Here is a 22,834-nt window from a genome sequence, read left to right on the forward strand (position 1 = left end):
ATCTGCTCTGGTGAAAGGTGTCCCTGCCTGAGGCAGGGGTGTTTAAACTAGGTGATTTTCAAGGTTCCTTCCAAACCAAACCATTCTATGATTCTATTATATATTAGTTGGATTGGAAATGGATGTTGAGTTCCCAAGGTGAGCAGATGTTTAACTTCTACAGAAATTCAGAACCTCGTGAAAAAGATTAGTTTGGGCTCTGGATTCGTAAGGCCTATCATGCTTCAGCCCTGCACAGACACAGAGGAAGCAATTGTATGAAAGCAGGGAAAAGAGAAAATTTTCCAAATTTATCATAAGCCCTGTATTTATATAAATATTGGGGGGATAGAGAGAGCCCTGCACTGTTCACCCACAAGCATCTTATAAAAACTTGTCTCATTTAAACCATCTTAAATTTTCTGTTAATGGTGGCAAGGACAACAGTGTACCTACACAAACAGAAAAATTAATGAGGAAAAGGTCTAGCATCAGGGTCATCGGATGATAGATCTCCGCTACTGTTGTAAAAGCAAAAAAGGTAGCTATGTAGGACAGAAGACTGCTTTGCTTTTGCTACTCTTTTCCAGTGCGGTACCTTTTATATATGCAGACTGAGTGGAATGCATCATAAAAGGTGACATTTTATAACAGCAGTTTGTAAATTTTACGGAAGCTTACTGCCTGTAAATCACACAGCTTATTCCCTCACCGACTTTATTACTGCAAACCCAACCATGGGTAAAACTCCATGTCAGTTTACTTGAAATTTATCTTTTTTATTCAGACTGAACTAAGGTCCTTTAATATTCCTTTTCTTCTAATGATAAACCCATCCTGATGATCTTATTTCCTTTACAGACATTTTGAAGGACTCTAGCTTATCTTGAAAAAGCAATTCCTGTTTTTGGTAGTTTCTATCTTGCTCCTATTTTCACATGCATTTCTGCTGTCAAAAGATGTGCTTTTCCCCTTTATTTCAATTATGTGTATTTATTTTTATTCCAAATCCCCCCCAGGCACCTAACCCTTTTTAGATCTAAACTATTTCCTTTTGACTTGCCTTGATGTGCTTCGACTAGCTTCACAGCCAGACATCACAGACTGTTTTTTACAGGATCTGTGCACAGACCTGTTCTTTATTTGGTAACATCCACATTTATTTCATAGTGGAGCTACACAATTTATTCTTCCATCTGTGCAGACGGTATTTTCATGGTTAGTGTTCACAGGCTTTGATGGAAACTGATGGCACAAATTCCTCATGCATCAGTGAGAATTTTGTGAATGAGGTGGTAAGTGAATTAACTTATTTTACCAAAGAGCTTCATGGAGCAGAGTGCCCCAACAAATGAGTTTCTCTCTGTTTACAGCAGTTCTTATGTTCTGCTTATGGCCCTGTTCATACTCTGTTTTCAGCCCTAATTGAAAACAAGCCTAGATTCTGCTCAAACCCCTCTTTTCAAGTGTAGACAAGACCAAACTGTTTGGAAACCAACATGGAATGTTATTTCTTCAGGATTGTTCTTAATGCAATTGTTCGAAAGTTTGATCTTATTTTCCTTGGCAAGACAAGATTTGCACTCAGGTTAGAATTATTTCAAAGCACTTGCTTTTGGAGCTCAGGAAGATATTAGCTGTGAGAAGGTGTTGATTGCAGTGGAAATTTGCCAACATGTAGCAGGATATGACACAACCCTTCTTTAAACTTAGCTGCTGACTCTGTGCCTGTTCTGCATTCACATCATTTTTAATGAGGATGGTATGAAGTTTTACTAATCCTTGCACATATATCCTGATTTGTATGGAGTGTTTGGCACCAGAAACTGGCCACTGCCAAAAGTCCCTCAAGACTCTGAAGAGCAGCTCACAGCCAAGGCCCCTTTTGGGGCTCATGAAATCTTTTAGTCCTTAGCCAAAGAATGCCAAGGGTGTTCAGAAAGATTATGTTTTACTGTATGGATGAAACAATCTCCCCTTGTGGCTACTCTAGCCAATGACATGAGGCTAAAAGTTAAATTCTGCAGTGCTGATGGTCTTCTCACTTATTTCACAAGGTGGAGAATACGTTGACTGAAATAAACATGGAGTTACATTTACTCAAAGAGGAGAAAAAAAAAAAAAAGCTTCAATATGTTTTGCTTTGTAGCTGCATAGCTCAATAGAAATTGGGCTCCAAGACAGCCCAAACAAGAATAATTATTTATTTGATTAAATAATTATTATACTTGAGAGATCTGTTACTACTTTGGAGTACAACAGGTTAATACCTTAATGCGAGATTTAGGTATTTTAAAAGGCATTTTTGGTCCTATAGATGAAGGGAAACACCTACTGGGATATTCTAAAATCCTAGAATTCAGAGGGATTTTACACTAAAAGGTTGAGACATGCATATTGTTGGCTAGGTTAGAGTAGGAGTGATGTTTTGCTCAATTATCATCATCCATTGACCAATAACTTCAGTATCTTGAGAAGGTGTCTAGCAAACATGATGGGCTCCATTTAATCAGTCTTTATCCACAAAGATGTCTGTCAGGCAGACATCTAGACATTCAAAATAGACAGTTTGTCCGACTAAACATGGCACACTACTAAATGCTACATATGCTCTAGCACGAAGACTTCCTTATCCTTCAGAGGGAAACCTCTGGTCACATACACAGCTTTCCTTTCAGGTCCAGTGTTCTCTTGTAAAAGGAAGCCAGCCCCAAGGCAGCAGTCTGAACATACCACAGAAGACCTTGTAAACACACCCTAGGGTGTCCAACCTGCAGCCTTATGCTGCCATGGTGATAATGAAGGTGTTCAGATAATATTTACTGATGATTATGAAATTGATATTTCATTTCCCAGAAGATTTCCCTGAGGTATCCACAAGCAAAATCCATGTACTTCATCTTGGATCCTCAGAGATCAACATTTAAAGGCACTTAATTGCTGTATTTTAAACAGTCTACTCAGAAATTAAATATTGCATAGAAAAAAATGGTTCCAATAAAATGGAGTACAAATCATGATATTCCAAAACATAAATCTCTTTGTTACTTCTCACTACTGTTCTGTTGCTACTTCTGCTAACTCTTTGCATGTTTTATTGAAGCTCTTTTTTTTTTTTTTTAAAGTATGTAGAAAAGAGGTTGGGAGACACAGGTGGACAGTGAGGACATTTTTTCAACTGTCTACATTGAGATAAGGAAATACTTTTGCTTCATAAAATCAGATTTTTGCAGGGTCCCCGTTCCATACGTGAAACAGGATCATCCAGAAAGGAATTCTGAAAGATATTTCCAAAGAATGAATGTTTTGAGATTATCCATTGTGTGTGTCCAGGACATCTTTTTTATATGTAATTTAATTAGCATTGAGTAATGACATTACATTTTATATTGCTAATCACATATTATAATTAACTAATTACAAATTGTAAATATATGATTACATGAATTTGCACCAGAATTCATAATTACACTTAATTACACTAATTGCATCAATCTAGACTAATCAACCAGAGAATACCAGGAAAAGTCATGCAAACAAAGCCTACAGGGTAGAACTTTTTGAGAGTGAGCCCACATTCCCAGAGACATAGCACTGCCTTATAGCTGAAAAATAATTTAGAAGTACACCTGCATGGGCAACAATTTCTCTGACCTAAAGGTGATTTTATGCTCTCAAAAATCTTCTTCTGCTCTGCAGTGGAGCAAACACACCCTCAAAACTTGCTGGAAATTTTTGTTTGCTTCCACATAAAAAGACAAGATGGGTACATCTGCTCCCAGTGAAGGATTTGGTTTCAAAGAATTGCCAGTGTCCACCAGAAAATCAGATATATTGGATGCTGGCTTCACTGAAAGCAACAGGTACTTCCCATTTCTTACAAGGGAGCCCTAAATATCCCACTTCAGTAATGGGAGAGGATTTACCGCTGTTCTGTTCTGGGTGACAGGTTGAGGAGCCAACTCCTTGCAAGAGCACTGCCTTGACCATGGGGTCAGGGCTTTCACCCAGCACCTTGGCCTTTTGGGGTCCACCTCTCAACCCTTGTCCTTAAGCACCATTTATTGCAAAATGAATACCAACACTTTTTTAACTCTATTAAAGCAGATATTGCCATATGTGAATATCATTTACTTTCTTTACTAATTAGTGGCCTATTTTTCTGTCAGATGCTTATCATGACCCCAGGGAAGGTTTCAATAAAGGATACATATGAAGCTTTTGATGCACTTTCAGTAATTAAATCTCATCTTACATATTTATATATGTTTCTTTCCTTTGGGGACCAATTTTGAGGAAACTGAGTGGAGTCCCGCTGATCAGAGAGAAAGACAGACAATTATGGACTACTCCCTTCTTTCTGTCCCTTTTATCACTCTGGTATCTGTAATTAAAACTGTTGTGCTGTAAATAAGGCTTTATACATCTCAAATGAAAAGGATCTGTTGCCAATAAAGCATACAGTGTATACAGTATCATCATGAGGGAAACAAACAGAGAGATGAAGTATATTTCCCTGTGGATGCACTCTTGTAAGTCCCATTAATACTCATAATTTAATGATGGGGTGGGTAAGCGTTCTACTCCAAGGCATTTAGAAGTGACATGACTCAGCTGGGGTGTAGTAGATGTGCTTTAAAATGTCACATTCCTTCTCCAGTGCTCCATTTCCCAGGAAGATAATCTCTTTGGCAGTTTTTCTTATGTTCCTAATGGATTTGAAAAAATAGAAGAGCCTTTTCTCTGCGAGCAGCTGGAGGTGAGTATAAGCCATTTGTCACAGGAGTCCTTTGCAAAATGTTCCCTTCTTCTGACCCAAGGCAGTGCTTCCCAAGGGTGTTGTGACCCTGGGAGTATCCTGAATGATGGCTGTGGGACTGGGAGATGTTAGAAAACCTCACTTTCTGTACCCCCTATGTGCTTTGATCTTTAACGGCCTTTGTCAGACTCTTAAAACTCAGTGAGTTGCACAGTGTTATCATTATTCTCAGCAATACAATCGTGCTCTCACATTCAGTGAAAACATGAGGCAATAGCATGATGCCTGTTCATGCAGAAGCTCCTACCCTGAGAAGACTCAAGTCACGCAAAACCGTTACATTAAATACTGTTCATGCTCAAACCCAGCAATGCTCATCTACTGTCTTTCTGAAACAGCATCAATCACAGAAAATATTTTCAATATAGCTAAAACTTATGGTAATGTTTCTATTCAAGTATGTCAAAGCTAGGCCATCCTGCAGTTGAATTTACGCATATGATCTCAGTCCTCACCCTGTGTAACATACTATTTAAGCACCCAGCTACACATTATGTTTTCCACATAATTAAGCTCCTTGGAGGCTTTCAGCAAGGCACCAGTGATTGAATATTTGGTCTAGATCTACAGAAGTACTTTATCTTCTAGAGTGCAAAAACTGTGTCTTCAAAATCCCTTCTCTGATTCCACCTCACTTGGAAGTTGTCTCAGGTTCTCAGGTCTTGATTATTCCACTTCTGTCAGTAAATATCCTTAAGTATCTAGGCATGCTCCAAGGATATTTTTCCTGATTATGCAGAGTGCTTTGCTTCTTCATTTCTAGACCCCACTGGAATAAGCAAACTCATGGCTCCCCAGCCTGCTTTCCCTGAGGACTGCTAGAGCACAGTCCCTTCACAAAAGAGAAGCAGAAGAGCAGAGCGTTGATTCCCGTTTATCTGAGAGCTCAGGACTCAGAGGTCCTAGACAAGGTACACAAGAACCATGTGTGGTTCCCCTCTCCACCCAGAAAACATTCAAACTTCTCTCTCCCCTCTAATTCAAATACAAATCAAAGCAGAGGATGAAAGAGTACCAGCTGCAGCTGGGCTTGCCCTATCTATTTCTTTGAAGCTGTTCCACCAGACATAATCTAATCCAATACCTACTGAATCAGACAAGAACCAAGCAAAAGTTTCTGTCTGTCTTGCAGTTACACCTCCAAGCGGGAGCAGCAGCACTGGGTGTTACAATGTGTAAGCCTTTCCCTGTCTCTCTATGGGTGAATTTTCACAAAACTTGAGTGAGGTGAAGGGATGTTATTTCACTTCACAAAGATGAGCGATCAGTTACAGAGATTAAATTATCTGATGTATCAATCAAATTCCAGTGCCTGGTTTGCTCCTCTGAGTGTTGCCCTGTTAATTACCTAACCTGTGTTAAGTGTTTTAGGTCTGTTAAAACATCTTAAGCTAGGATTATGGAGAAGGTACTGGATACAAAGAAGGAGACATTTCCTATGGCAATTTACCCCACTCATCCTGGGATGGGGTGAACCTTCACTCCCTGTCTGCTACCACACAACACATCAGAGTGGGTTTTCAGTGGCTTTTCACATAAGTGAAAATATGATCTTTGCCTTCCTTTCACCTGATACTTTGTACAATGCTAGCTTATGGACCTCCTGAGTTTTGCCTCACAGATCAAACTGTTTTGTGAAGTCAGGAGTGAACTGGATGATTATGTCTCTGAAGAAATTGTTTCTGCAGTATTCTGTTTTCACAGCATCACACTTAAATCTGGCTAACTACAAATCAATTTTCATTTTAATTTTTTCATTTTAATTCTGTTTTTAAAATAAATATTTTTATATACTTGGTCAAATGAAATTTCTCATTTTGATTTTAAGTTAGCACAAAAACTTTTTGCACAAAATTAAAAGTTTTTCTAAATAATTTGCTATTGTATGTTGAGAAACTGATACAATTCCACTGTTTTCTCAGGCTGCTTTGAAAAAAAATAAAAAATAAAAATGTATCCAAAGAAAACAAAACAAAACAAAACAAACAAACAGAAAAAACAGCACAGAAATGTCTCTAACTGTGCTGCTAATTGTGGCGAACTTTCATTTTACACTGTCTGCCACCCGCAGGTCCAGGAGTGATGATCTCAGATGCCTTTACTCATTCACTTCATTCTCTGACCGGTCTGCATACTCCACTATTCCTGACAGAACCAATGATGGAAAACTAAGTGCTCAGATGAATCTCAGCAGCTGTTTCTGTGTACAGTGCTGTACCAGGCTGTTAATATTGTCATGAGATATGCAAAGTTATGTACATAGAGAAAACAACTTAAGGTGTACAAGGAAAACAACAGGATATTGGCTAACTTAACTTAGTGCTACTCTACATCCTTCTCTGAAAACAACAGCTAAGTTGTCAACAGGAATAAAAAATAGTGGTATAATATTTAGAATGATTAAGAAACAAAATGAGAAGAAAAAAAATGCACACATCATTATGCCAAGTTATATTGCTTCATAACATACCTTTATCTTGGGTATCATGCAGTTCTGCTATCCTATTTTGTCCCCAAGGGAGGAAGCATCATGAACATAAAATGTCATGTTGTGTCCAAGTCAGGAATGGCTCCACAAAAGAGATATGAAATAGCTCAAACTTTCATGCCTGGGAAAAACATGAAAGAGAGAACACGTACGGCATGTTAAGTTTGACAATCGTGTGGCCATAGAGAAAGCCAATCTGGAAAGGTTAACAACTATTGCCCATAATCCAGAAACTAGAGGACACCTAATAAAATTTTCAATGGTGGGTTTAAAACACAGAGAAGAAAGGACTGCAAAGCAGCCTATACCTCTTGAGACATCTGTCCTACTGATTCCTGAAACTTGGATAGATACAGATTTATATTATTCCTCAGAACTTTTTTTTAAGTATCTGCTCTAGGTGCTAGCAGAGAAAAGGCATGGACCAAACCAACCTTTGGCTGGACACAGTGGGCCTTTTTATGCTGAATAATGCTTTGTGCAGTACAGAAGACCCAGATGAAGTGTGCTCATGCAGACCCAGTGAGGCTTTGCCACCTCCATGTCCCTTCCTGGCACGTGAGGATGCCTCTTTGGGTCCTGGAACTGTGAAAATGATGGTCGTTCTGAATCAGAAAGTAACTGTCAGCTCCCCAAGGTAGCCAGCTGGTGACAGCAGGAGACAGGCGCTTGAGTGGAAAATCTTAAAGCTGCTCCCATTTTCCTCATGTCCAAAAGGGGGCATGTGAGAGGTGAGAGTGATAGAGACAGCACAGTAAATGTCACATTGCAGTTATTGCATCTCCACTGATGTGAAGGGCATCCCATAGAGGTGTTGAGCTACAATGTGGTTAAAAATGGTTTGAGAGACCTCTGGTTCCATGAACAGGCACATCTTCAAATCCCCAGCCAGGCAATATGTGCCCATGGAGCTGGTCTTTCCAATCTTAGGGAGTTTTTATTCCTACAGCAAAGTCTAATTTTCTTTGTCACAACAAAGGCAGATGGCTTAATTTGCATCAACATGTAATAAACAATATGCCTTTCAGCAGAGCCAGGAGAGGAAGCACCTTAATTCTTCCCGGTGAGTGCTAAAAACCCTGGCAGTGAGGATGAAAGCAAAGGGAATCAAGAAGTGCTCTCAGAACTTCATTCTATTAAACACAGATGTCTGTATGCATGACTCTCCATAACATGCAGAAAAAATGATTAGACTAAAAGTTAATAGGAGTATATGTGGTTCACTTTTCTGGCTCAGCCACAAAGCAGTCAATGGCAATTTCCATGGTTGAACAGTTTCCTTACAATCACAGCTGGGCAATTAAACTCCTGCCTGGCTAAGTTAGAAAACTGGGGAAGGAGGCAAAGGGTTTATACTGGGAAAAAGGGAACATTTACTGCAGTTGATTTGGGTTAAGCCAGTATTTTTAAATTACATCAAGCTACATTTCTAAATGAAATGCTTTTTAAAAAGTCCAAATTTTTTGTATATATTTTTTAAACAAATGTCCCCCCTGATTTTTCCTTTGCCCTATTTTTCAAATTTACTGTCTACTCATGAATAGTTGCAGTCTCCCTAATACTGTGGGTTTTGACAAATAAATTATTTTTTCCAAATATTTCTTCAGAGTTTTCGCTAAAGCTCTGTACTCTCAGTATGTCAGCATAGCTGGGTTGGGAATGGTAAATCTATGCTATTATTCTTCATTTAAATACAGAAATAATAATCTGAAAGTTACTATGCTTTTTTAACCTATTGAAAATTTGTGCCTCTATCTGGTGGCTTTGACCCAGAATTGAGCAAAACAAAGGGAATCCTTCCCTTGATTTTAATGTTTTGGGACTAAGCTCTCATGCTTTAGCAGAAGCAGCAGCAAAACCTGTTGTTTTGCCACTGTGATATAATTGTTTTTTTATTCTGTCAGTGTGCCCCAGAACACCAAGTCAACAGAGCCAAATGCACATCTTACTCAGCACAGTATGAGTAATGTAGGTCTTCACCAGGATTTTCTCCGGTCAAAGCAATGTAGGCAAGACAGATATAGTTACTATATGCAAAAATACAAAACCCCACATTATTATTACATATTCAAGACTGAAAAAGCCATGATAATTTTTTTTAAAAAGCATTCTTGTAGCTACCATCAGCCACAGAGAGAAGCAGGAATGCTTTGGGGACTATCAGAGCATGAACAATGCAAGAGAAAAATATGGTTTTATTGGTGCTCAGGACTAGGAGGATAATGCTGCACAAGTCAAAATGCAGCAATGTTTGGGAATGCAATAAAAATTTGTATTGGAACACCAGAATCAAAGGGGTGTGATATACTGATTCTAGGGGTGTGAAATACTGATTCTAGGAACCATACAGAAATCAGCAGGTACAAACCTAGCGTACAATGTCAGTAAGTCACACCTCTCCTTAAGTGTCCCACTAGACTGGGGCATAATATTATTTGCCAACTAAAATGTTCTAAATCAGTATAAATTTAAACTTAAGAAAAATGAATGTAAAAGAAACCTTCAAATGGGACGACTAAAAGTAAATATAAAAGGTCTTATGTGACTCAGGTAATCATAGAATCATTAATGCTGGAAGAGACCTTCAAGATCATCTTGTCCAACCATCACCCTACAAAAAACGTCACCCACTAAACCATACCCCTAAGCTTCACGTCCAACCTTTCCTTGAACACCCGCAGAGACGGTGACTCCACCACCTCCCTAGGCAACCCGTTCCAATGCCTGACTACTCTTTCTGAGAAGAAATGTCTCCTCATTTCTAAATTCAGCCTCCCCGGTACAACTTGAGGCCATTCCCTCTAGTCCTGTCACTAGTTACCTGTGAGAAGAGCTGACTCCCAGCTCCCCACACCTTCCTTTCAGGTAGTTGTAGAGACCATAAGGTCTCCCCTGAGCCTCCTCTTCCCCAGACTAAACAACCCCCAGCTCCCTCAGCTGCTCCTCACAGAACTTGTGCTCCAGGCCCTTCACCAGCTTCATAGCCCTTCTCTGGACGTGCTCCAGGGCCTCAGTGTCCTTCTTGTACTGAGCAGCCTAAAGCCTAACACAGTACTCTCGAGGTGCAGCTTCACCAGTGCAGAATACAAAGGGACGATCACTTCCCTGGTCCTGCTGGCTACACTATTCCTGATACAAACCAGGGTGCCATTGGCCTTCTTGGTCACCTGGGCACACTGCTGGCTCATGTTCAAGAGAGCGTTGACCAACATGCCCAGATCCTTTTCCTCTGCACAGCTTTCCAGCCACTCTGCCTCAAGCCTGTTGTGCAGCATGGGGTTGTTGTGGCTTAGCACTTAGCCATGTTGAACCTTATCCCATTGGCCTCTGCCCATCGACCCAACCTGTCCAGGTCCCTCTGCAGAGCCTTCCTACCCTCTGGCAGATTGACACGTCCCCCTAACTTGGTGTCAGTTGCAAACTTACTGAGGGTGCACTCAATTCCTTCGTCCAAATAATAAATAAAGATATTAAAGGCAAATGGCCCCAACACCAACCCCCAGGGAACACCACATGTGACCATTCACCAGCCGGATTTCACTCCGTTCACCATCACTCTCTGGGCCCAGCCATCCAGACAGTTTTTAACCCAGCACAGAGTGTACCTGCCCAAACCATGCATTACCAGCTTCTCTGGGAGAATACTGTGGGAGACCATGTCAAAGGCCTTGCTGAAGTCTAGGTAGACTACATCAACAGGCTTTCCCTCATCCACCAGGAGAGTCACCCACAGATTATGGGTCACCTGTAGTGATTCTACATCTCCCGAGGAAACTACCTGGAATTGTTATTGTACATCAGAGGAAAGATAGGGAAACTGGGCATAAAGGATGTGGTTATTAACTGTGTGATCAAACTGAAATCAAGCCATGTTTAGGCTTTTAAGTTCAACATTTTATGATTTTTTTTTAATTCAAAAATCATCCAGAGATGGGTTTCTCAGTGTTGGGCATAGTATATCAGGTTAGCTAGGAAACATTGAAGAAAGCTTTGTTTCCCTTCCTACATCCTCCAGGATGTTGCAGTCCCAAAAAAAGAATTTTAAAACTAAAACCAGGGGTGGGGGGGAGGATGGACATGGACACTACATAGCATTTCTTTTCTTTACAAGTGAAATACTTTCCAGTACATCCATCAAGCACATCCATAGTAACCTGGAAGATCTAGAGAGAAATGCTTCTATGTAACACTGGTAAGAAATCCCACTCAGAGTGAGGAGAAACAGAGGAACAATTATCATAATGACACGTGAGCAATGGAGATCTTTACATGGGGGCTAGAAACAAGCCAGATTCAGATGCCCTGAAACTGGTGAGGCACAGCATCTGCAAGATAACTTCTCAGGCAGATCCTTGCAATTGTTTTGATGCAAAATAATTGCAAGAGCTTCAGATCATGTGTTAGGAGGAGGTCATGTGTTCAGGCCATGTGCTAGGAAGAGAGTTCAAACATGCAGAGTTTATGCACATAGATTTCTTGCATTGTGTTCTGGAACATCAGTGATTGATCAACGTCTGAGACATTCTTCTGGACTACAACCAAGTGATGAGATCAGTCTTTATCATTCCTTAAGATATAAGGATATCAAGTGATCGCAGGAAAGTCCTTTCCCTCTTTGCTTAAAACAAGCATGCACAAAGCAGCACATTTTTCTCCTAGTGTGACTGATTTCATCCTGCAGCATGGTCCAAACAGGATGTCAGACAAACAGCACAGTAAGACAACTTGCAAAGAGCAAAGGCTGAGACCTCAGAAGGAGATGCGTGAGAGGGGCAGCCAAATGTCCACAATGAGGATGAATATCTATATTTCTGCCCTGGTCCTCAACAGGGAAGAAAAAGACATCAACACAAAGAAGGAAAATGAAGAAGAGCTCTGTTAGGACTATTAAAACAACAATTAATACTTTATATTTCTGTAAAACTATCTATTCAATCTTCAGTCTTCTTCAAGTCTTAAACTCCTTTTGGAGCTCTTTGAAGGCAATAAGCACATGGGCATGGATGGTCCCATTGATATAATATACTTTTCTAAAACCTTTCAACAAAGTTCCTCTCCACAGGTTTTTAAGGAAACTAGGCTGTGACTACGTAGGAATGAAGCCTCTTTTTTGAATTAATACCTGATAAAGGGACAAGAAACAGAGTAGTAATAAACTGTTCATGACTAGGAGAGAAGTCACAAGGAGAGTTCTGAGGGGATCTGGGCTGCAAAATCTGTTGTCCAATACATTCATGAATGCTCCAGAAAAGGGGTGGAGGGTGGAAAGAACAACAAAAGAAAATCAAAGAATGGGCATAGTTTTCTGAAGTTATGGGAAAAAAATAACATATTCAGGGTAGTAAGGATGAATCATCTATGAAAAGTCTTTTCTGAAGCCCTACAAGACTGAGTGTTGGAGCAATAAAGTGGCAGATGAACTGCCCTGCCCCGCTCCCCCCCCCCAAAAAAAAAGTAAAAATAAAAAAAATGGGAGGGAAGGGAAGGGAAGGGAAGGGAAGGGAAGGGAAGGGAAGGGAAGGGAAGGGAAGGGAAGGGAAGGGAAGGGAAGGGAAGGGAAGGGAAGGGAAGGGAAGGGAAGGGAAGGGAAGGGAAGGGAAGGGAAGGGAAGGGAAGGGAAGGGAAGGGAAGGGAAGGGAAGGTTCTACTTCTGATTTTTTATGTGCTTTGAATTTAAAACTTGCTTATTGCTTCCACTGTAACATGGCTTACCTAGCCTACATTAAACAGAGCACTTCTGTGATTTGAGGAATGTAGGCCAGAAAAAATATGCAGGAAAAGATTGGAGGTTGCAGGACAAATACTGCACTGTCACACACAAGAGTGACTGCATTGAAATTGATGGGATTGTACTGGTGAAGCCATAGGAAAGAAAGCCAATCTGACATCTCTAAAAAACACTTTTTCTTCCAAAATACTAAAATATCCACATAGGGATGTAATCCCTATATCCCTAATGTGTATCTGGGAGATGAAGAATAAACACGCAAATGAAATATTGCAATCAGTTTTTTTACTGTTAAACTAAAAGAGCTTAATCTATCTGTTCCTTGGATTGAATTTCTGCTCATGTAACAGTTTCAAATTTGGAACTGGGTACTCAAGAAAAAAAAAAAACTGCATGTATCATTATTGCTCGTTTCAATTAGGCTGAAAGATTAGCTGTAATGTCTGCAAAAACCTGCTGTGGAATATCCTGATTCTTAACTCCACCCAGCAAAAGCCCTGCAGAGATTGCTCTGAAGTGCTTCCCATGGAGATCATGAGGTTTTACAGAGGATAAACACAGAGTTTGGCAAATAGATTTGAAATGACTGATTTACTCAGATTTCCATGTTTACTGGTTTGCCACTGCTATAATTTGTACTTGTTGTCATATCTCATCTGGCCACATTCTGCACATTTTGTAAGAGGCGTTCTGGGAGGATTCATGTTTTGTAACTTTAGCACCACCACATGGTTGGCTGTGTTTTAAAATCCCTTTAAGAAAAGGATTTTTTCCTTTTCTCTCTCTCTCTTTTTTTTTTTTTAATACCTTTTCTTCTCTTTACATGGTTTCTTTTTCACAGGCATTAAATAAATACTTGAAACCATTTCCCACTTGGAGCAGGTGCAAGATGAAATACCTCATTCCTGAGCAATCAAAATCTGAATTCTCTCTTAGGGCGGTAGGGTTCCCATTATTCCCTTGAAAGCCCCTAAAAGCAAATGCCATTCTGTGCCTGAATGTACTGGCCAAAAACATTTGTAATCGACAGCTAGAACATTCAGTTTCCTACTTCTTTGAATATTTCTTGTGGCACATTTTCAAAAAATGTGCTAATATTGTAATAAATAACAACTCTTCTCTTCAAAAGAAAATAAGAAAGAAGCTGCCCATGCTGACAGCAACAGCGGATGCCAAATGGAAGATATTCAGAGTTCATCTCTCTAAACAGACTGAAGAATTACCTTCCTACTTCTCTTTTCCAGGTACACATGTGCATGATGAGACAGGACGGGACATTTTAAATGTGACTTCATCTCTCCCTCCAACCCTCCCAGGTGCTGCAGCCAGGCCCATGCACCTCATCCCATGCTCTCCCAACTGCTCACGCAAAGGGCTAAAATTCAGGTACCACCTATACTGCCTCAGAGAGGTCTTTACCATAAACAGAATGCTGAAATCTAGCTGATGACTGCAAGTTTTGCCATCAGGCATTAACCAGTATATTTGACCCAAAAAAAAAAAAGAACACAGGCTTTCATAACATGAACAAATACAATAGAAGTTTTTTTAATGTTCATGTTGGTCAGGCTATTTAACTGCTACGCTGTTTTTCTAGATATATGCCTGTAGCAGAGGAAAGTGTGTATGTCCCTGTCGTTGTTCATTAAATGGACAGACTGAACAATCTACTCTAAGTTAACTGATGAAAAAAATCTCAAATTAGTTGAAGTCTGTTATATCTCAAACATCTAACAAAATTTTCAAAAGAAACCAAAACCTATACCAGGGAAATACTGGTGTAGTCATCACCTAGGAAAGTTTACAGAACAGATTTGCTTTAGGGAAAGAAACAAAAATAAATGTGACTTACACTCTGTCTCTTTTGAATAATTAAAAGTCATCTCAAGCTGCAGAGTAGACACAAATGGCAAATTCAGTGTACCATTTATCTCCCAAGTTTATTCCTTGCTGGAAGTTTCATTCCTGAGGAATTTGTATCTGACTTCGGCAAGATGGGCAACCATACTACAGAATCCACCCTACAGCATGCAAGAGGACACCCTCAGTGCTTAATCAACCAGAGTTTCAAAAGTAATGAAGTACATAGCTCACCAGTAAATAACCACCTTGAATAACAGCAGTGTGATCATGTACCACCCTTTACTATTTCAGTTATCAGAAACAGACATTTCTACCAATATTCCAAAGCCCTAAAAGGCACGTTTATGTATGCGTACATGTGGAAATCAAATCTGAAGTATTTTGGCATCACCAATGGATTGCCAAGAAGGTATAACAGAAAATGGTGCAATAATAACATTCAGATAAACAACTCTATTTATTTGCAGGTGTAGTCTCTTCCACTATCTTGCCTTTGCAGCAATGCCTAAGACATGGTAGCATGTTGCCCCACATTATTTTTTAAATAAGGATTTCTGAAACAAGCATCATTCTGAGTGGTATTTACTGGTGCTAAGTGACATGAGATACTCTAAACGTGGCCAAGTTATCACTCTCTCGATATATATATATATATATATATATATATATATATAAATAAAAAGGAGGTACCCTCATGGGTCAAGTGGAGTCTCCAGGTTGAAATGAACTGTAAAATTTTATTTACCATCCTGTTGTATTTATTTCTTTTACTTGATCCAATATTAAAGTGTCAGTGTCTGCGATCATCAGAGAAAGACTGGGACCAAGGAACACACAAGGGAGAGCGAAATATAATATATATATATATATATGTATCATATTAATTTAGGTTGAGGGTTTCTTTTTTTGTTTAATCAAAATATATGAAAATGTGCTATGCCAATGTGTAACAGAAAAATAACCCCCATCTGGATTGGTGCATCCAGACCCACAAAGTGCTATCAAAACCAAAGGAGTTAAGGCTGACAGAAAAGTCTGCCTGGAGGGACGCAAATTAAATATCAAGACCTTGTGTTTTAAGATGACATCTCTCTGGAGAAAATTCCTTTTACTAAGGCCCATAAGGAGTAACAGTGGTGTTTAGATCATGTTTTAGCATATCAGGTTAGCACAGGAGGTCACGTCTGCTGTTTCATGACCTGTACTTTTTAATCCTGACTGAGCAGAGATGATAGGAAACTTGCATTTTATACCTAAGTCTTGTAATACTACAGCATGGAAAAATCCCATTATTTTTATTCTTTCTGCCAGCACGATTTGGGCAAATAAGGCAGCTTTCATTGACCTCCTATTTGTCACACAATATGCCTTCAGATTTCATTTGCTTGTTTTTTCCTCAAACTTTAATTTAGCATGTATCCACCTATGTATACCTATTGTATATAAATATATATATATATGTACATATAAGATATACATATATATATTGCATATATATTGTATGCATACCACCTATTGTGTACACCAACATAGACAATGAGAGGCAATGTGGTCCAGGCAGGAGCTATGTCCTTGGCTCAGATGAGGGGGCTCCAGAAGAGCTGGTGCCCTTGACACAACAAATTGCCAGCAGCTTGGGGCCCCTATTTCTGGTCTTTCTCATTTCAGACTCTTCAAGTCATTACAAACCCAGAGGAAACCACTTAAGTGTTTCCACATCAAGTTCATGACCTGATGCTGCATCAGTTTATGAAAAGACAACAAAGGCACCATCATGAGCTTTTACTGTGCTGGACAAGGCCTACATGATATTCACCTTCTAGCCCATATTGAAGTAGTATTGAAGTAGTGCTCTTTTGGAATAAACACACTTTTCCTTCTCATCTTTTTACATAAACAAAACAAAAAAAAAAAAAAGAGGAAAAGAAAATTGCCCATATTAAATGTTCCATAATTTTCTGCTTTGCTGAAAGCAGAAATGAGACCATCTGGACAATAACATGCAATATTTATGCCAAAGGTTTCACTACTATCTAATGAAGAGTACAGGACTGAGTGCCTGTTTCAAGGACAGTGTTATCTCTAAGAAAATGAGCGTGCCTACAAGTGCAGCATTTCTTTGGCTAAGATATTCAGAAGTAACAAGGAACCGTTCACATTTGATTTCTTGAATGTTGGAAGCAGGTTAAAGGGCTTTGCTCTTAGGTGACAGGGTGATAAAACAAATGCTAAAAATACTGCTCCTCAAACATATTTCCTCACTTGCACTCCAAAAAAATTAGGTCCTCCCCTTCCAGAAGCTGGGCTTTCTGTCACATTAAAGAGAGAGAGGGAAAAGACTGCCATTGCACCTCTGCCTTTAGATCTGGACCATGGAATTGATGTTCATACCCATACGCAAAGGCTGGCCACATTGGTGCTTTGCTGCAGAAGAGGTCTCCTTGGTCTCCTTCCCTCCCAGCAAGGCCACAGAGGAGCTGCAAAGCCTTCTGCAGCCACCTAGCCTGGCCTAGAGTCCAAGACAACCACTTAGAAGCACTTATTCTAACATCTCTTTGACTTTCACAAAGTCTCCCAGAAGCTGTAATTCACTGTATAAACCTCGTTGAAGCACATAAATTCCATCCCTATAACACATATAGTAAATGAGTCCATCAGGAAACAGGCTGTGAGGAGTTGAAGGCTATTACTGGCATACAAAAACAGACACAACAGCAGCAAACTGCAGTAGCAACATCAAAAAGTGAGGAAAGAATAATTTCCAGAATATGAAAACATGCTCAGGTTAATTTCAGAGGGAGATTCTAAAAATATATATATATATATATGTATATTAACTAACGCATTTACCCTTTTCCACCAAACAGGATAGTGATTTAAATAAAACCCTATTGCACATTACTGGAGCTATTATTTCTCTGCAAAGCTGCACCATAAGATCAGCCTAAAAGCCATCTGCTTGATTGCTTGATTTTCCTTTCAGATCATTTATCAAAAGACATTTTTAATGTTTTTGTCTGACTAGTAAAATTTTTTGAGCTTCAGCCAATCAGTGAACCCAGCTGAGTAATAAAGTGTCAGTTGCAAACATAATCCTTTCTCATGAAGAAAAAAAAAAAAAAGTAAAAATGAAAAAAAAAAAAAAAAGCTTTTAAAAGATAATAGCAGCTGAAAATAGAGCAAGGAAATGAAAGTTTCAGGATTAAACCCTAGGGGTATACCAGCAGTAGTGCAGCTGATCCAGATGCACCTCTCTACCTGGATAGTAGGCAATGCCTGGATAATGATAATTTTATTGTTGTCAACATATGTACACTGAGGTCCATCCTCAGCAGGCTATACAAATATGGAAAAAATGATTCTTTCAGTTTAAGGCTTCCACAGAAGTGTAGATGCAAACTGTATGTGCCTTCTTTTCAAAACAGAGAAGAAATAATTATATTCAAGTAGTAATTGGAATATCTGGCACATATTTTCCTTTTATGAATTACTACAGAAAAGCTAATGGAGGGAACGTTTTGGGTAACAGAAATACTTTATTTTGCAGCCCAGAGACCAATATAGCTGGACATTAGAGTTTTGTATTGTTCATCTGTCTAACAAGAATCAGCATAATCTTTAAATTCAATGGAACAGGCTCTGAGTTCTCAAAATTAATCTTATCATACCAGGGGCACGATAGTGTGAATCAACAGAAAGATTAACATGCAGTTCTTCTGCATTACTTTCCATGCAAGTCTCTCAAAGCCTATACATAAACATTTAATTAAGCCTCACAGTGCCCACACTAAGTAAATAGATATAATTAAACCAGTGCAAAGTGTTATGCTTGAACCCAGATGCAAAAGGTACAGATACACATTCTTGTGCAGATTGAATGGGGAGCACTGAAGATGCTGCTGCAACTTCCAGTTCCTCCACTGATGAGCATTGCTCCCCTGGCCAAAACATCCAGCTGGAGGACTGTGTTCACTTCATATTTCCCTTGAAATAGCCTACAAGTGCTTATGGGCTCAAACATGTCAACTTCCAGCTGGAGAACAGCAATGAACAATGTCTCCAATGACTTGTGCTGTCCAGAGACTGTGTATCCTCTTGTGGTATAAAACAGCAATGACGTGGTTCAAAAAAGAGAAGAAACAGTGATTATTCTTGTATCAGCATCAGAAGTCCCACTGGATGCATTTCTCAGTGCACGTGACTAGTCTAACTGTACATTTTTCACCAACATTGAAAGAAAGGTGCATCAGCTGGATAAGAAGTAACTTTACTTTGACTAATCATATTTTATGCTCAAATAGGACCTTAAATCCCAAACGGTTCTGAAGAATTTAGCAAGCCTGACAAATTGTGCAGCAGCTCAAATCTTTTGCCACTTGGCAAAGCAACAGTGAAATCAGGAGACACAGGAAAGTTAAGCCAAATTCATACAGGGGTAGATATATATATATATACATATATATATATATATATATGGACTTAGTTGTGGTGCTGTTCGGCAACACACGACAACGTGCTGCCATGGTTTAAGACAAAAAGGGTGGAAAAAACAACACACCAAACCACCACCATTTAGGTATACAATTCAATAAGCCTCTGGCTGTCATACTTGGGTCACTTCTGCTCATCTGAGCAGCTTTAAGCTGAGAGACATGTTCAGAAGTTTCTTCTCTTGCCAAGAGAAGAGAAACTACCACCAGGCCTCTTGAAGGAACAATTGCATGCAATTATTCAGATTTCACCTTGGAAAGAGATTTTTAGCTGAAATATGTTCCTGAAGAATACATTTTCTCCAGCACTAGTCAAAAAAAAAAAAAAAAAAAAAAAAGCCCTGTAATATATTTTGATTACCGGGTTTCTCACTCAGAGGAGGCTGGCTAAGGTCTCTGAACTCAGAGGCAGTTCAGCCATCCAAGGACATTGGCACTGTGATTTTTCTCCTATCTGGCTGATTACCACTTTGTTTAGTGTAAATGTTAGTGGTGGAGACCGTCATGTTTGTCCAAAAAAAATAGATGGTCAGTTGACATTGTAATTTCAGCCTTCAAGGATATTCTCTTGTATCCTTGCAGGCTTGCAGGAATCATAGTGTCCAGGGAAGATATTCCCTCTGACCTGAAAATTAATCTTTAAAAAAAGCTACTCCCTTGCATGCTGAGGATGAGCCAAGAGTTGATGAGAGAAAAGCTTTGAAACCAGGTGTTTCCTGGTGGGTGAGGAAGTGTGAATTTACTCCCAGGCAATGGGGATAGGACCAAGGCACGGTTTTTATATGTTGCTTGAGCCAAGGTAATACATTTTAATATTGGTCAAAATACAAGTCATTTATCTCATTTACCATATACCTTTAGAGAAAAACAGTAGTTCAATTAGAGTTATGTGCAGCCCTGCCAGTGTGAGCCTTTGCACTCATTTTGTACACAGAAAAAAAAAAAAAAAAAAAAGCCTTTTATTAAGACTATTACATTTCTTAATTTGTTTTACTGTTCACTTCCTTGTTATTGTTTTAAATTCACAAGGGATAATTTTAAACTAATCTTCTCATCTTTTGCAGCAAAGCCTCATCAATAAACACTGAAAGGATGATTAAAATATCACTCCATGTAGAGCAAACTAAGTAAAAATTACTGTGGGGAGTGAATTACCTTAACAGAGATGTAACACCACTGCCTTAATTTTATGAAAGATTTATCATTGGAAAAGGAAGGAAGGAAAAAAAAAAAAAAAGAGAGAGAGAAAGAGGAAGGGAGAGGAGAGGACAAATTCCTAGAGCTGTAAGTAGGCATTAGTCAAAATAACTTTAATCATATAAACAACATGCTTTGGTCTAATGCATATTCATCCATGGTGAAGGAATAGCTCAGTGGAGAAAAATGGTACGAAACTCATCAGCACATTAGGGTGATATACGCAAGTGTATGTAACACATGTATTCCCCTCTCCTGGGCAGCTGCTTGCTCTCCAGACATTCAAAGAGCCTGGGAGATCTGCTTGCTGCTCACCTTTGACTCCCACCTTCATTCACAGAGAGTTTAGGACATGAAGGCATAGTGCTGCCCACAAAGGAAAAAGCTCTGGTGGTTAAGGCACAGGGGGGTTACTCCCATCACCCAAGCAGCAGTGGGGTGCAGGTATGGGCAAGGAAACCTGAGCAGGCAACGAAGCTCATGCCAGTTATTGCAGTGGAGTGGGTTGGACTACCAGGACCAGCTGAGTGTTTTATCTCCATCACATCTGGTTTGCAAGGCCTGAAGCCAGAACTGCCATGTGTATCAGCTGCAGAAGAGGACTGTGGATCCAGGGCTTCACATGGAGCTTGGGTCTGTCTGTATTTGGATGGAAAGTTTCAAGCAGATGGACAGAACTTAGCGTGCCTGATCGAATCAAAATTTCAGGTTACCAGCACAAATAGCTCCCTCTCTTTGTACTTCTTAATTACACTTTAGTTAACAAGAGAAAACTTTACCCTAAATTGACAAACACTTTAATTAAAGCATAGGCTTCTAAGTTGAATTCCAGTAGCTCTTTAATGTTTTGTTCTGGTTTTGTTTGCTTGTTTGTATGTTTATTTGCGTTTCTGGTGAGGGGGACTGCAAGCACAGGGATGGTGGCAACTGAATTAAATGCAAAGCAACTAAGAAACTGCAAGAGGTGGCTGTCTTTTTTATCAAGTATATTTCTACCCAAATTTGGATTTTAATCTCATGTAGTTACTGTCTAAAATGCAAATAATTAAGCTAGAAAGAGCACTGATATTTAAAATTTCCTCCCTTGGGAAGTCATGAAGCCTTTAATGTGGCAGAAAAAATGATCAAACCAGGCTTGCATTTATGTCCTCAGACCCAGCCTGGTGGAGGGCAGGAGTACTGGCTCCCTTCATCCTTTCATCTCATTGAGTGCTTTGCCATCTCTGGAGCTGCTATAGCTGTTGATGTCTCTATACGGGAGTGCCCCATCCCTGCAGTTCCCCCAAACCTAAAGGGAGCTGCAGCATCTTGGATGTGTTAGGCTCAGCATGCCTTGCTTCCCTGGCTTTTATGAGCACTGCTCCCAGTTCAGCTGCCATGAGATGGGGATAGCTTGTGAGTCAAGTCAAGCTTCTCAAATTATTTTAACACAAAAAAAAAAAAAAAAAAAAAAAAAGTGCAATTTTGTTCTAAAATGCTCTGGTAAAAATGTTTTAAACTGGGTGGTTCCTGGTCTCATCTTCCATTAACAGTCTTGAGCTGTTTCCCCTCTAGCTACACAGAGAAGTTTGTAAGGTGTCAGGCTTGGATTTTTAGTGTTTGTTTTGTGTGTGTATGTGTCTTTTTCATTCTCATCCCAAAAATATTCATTTATTCTCTTGAAACACTTCCAATGTTGCTTGCCTAGTTACTTACCTTTTAAGTGTATGAAATCAGAGATACTCAGTTTGTATGCTTGTCAAATTAATTTTTGGCACTTGCAAAATTAAGCTATAAACTTTAGGGATATTTATATCTTTAACCTAGATAAAGATATATTTGAATTCTATTTTCAGCTAAATACGTTAATGATGTCTCACATTTTTATGTTTCTTTCTGGTACTAACCAGGTGACAAAGGAAAGAAGCACAACGTTTAGCACTCCTTGGCTGATATAAAATTGCACAAGTTTACCATTACAGCCTCTTTGAATGAAATTGTTTTACCCATTCAGAGCTGATGCATACTTCTTAATTCTGCAAAACATAAGGTGTACTCATCATTAAGAGGAAGCCAAAAGGACCAATATATTCCTGAGTCCTGCCAGCCACTGTGTTCATCAACTCACCAAGCGGGTCTGGAAATAGCAGCTCTCCGTGTGCAGGTCCTGCTTCCCACCCAGCTGCAGGGAAAGAGGAAAACCCTTATCTCAGGAGACGTCACCTCCTGGGCTTACACAGAGAAGTAAGCAGGTTGTTTGTCATAGGGCAAATCTCCAGGGGAACCAGACA

General features: G+C 39.5%; 1 long non-coding RNA gene across 5 annotated transcripts in view; it reads right to left on the reverse strand.

Annotated features, from left to right (window-relative positions):
- The window catches only part of LOC106014736 (uncharacterized), an 81,229-nt gene that overhangs the window by 34,786 nt on the left and 23,609 nt on the right, over window positions 1-22,834 (reverse strand). For 2 of the 5 annotated variants that reach the window (XR_011808045.1, XR_011808046.1), the window contains exon 4: window positions 7,269-7,407. This is a non-coding gene — a long non-coding RNA (uncharacterized lncRNA). Of the gene's footprint in view, window positions 1-1,891; window positions 3,257-5,640; window positions 6,944-7,268; window positions 7,408-22,671; window positions 22,726-22,834 lie in introns of those variants that run through there. The other 3 variants (XR_011808047.1, XR_002398850.4, XR_002398851.4) reach the window with 3 other exon arrangements.

This window comes from Anas platyrhynchos, chromosome 3 (assembly GCF_047663525.1).
Source record: "Anas platyrhynchos isolate ZD024472 breed Pekin duck chromosome 3, IASCAAS_PekinDuck_T2T, whole genome shotgun sequence".
NCBI lineage: Eukaryota > Metazoa > Chordata > Aves > Anseriformes > Anatidae > Anas > Anas platyrhynchos.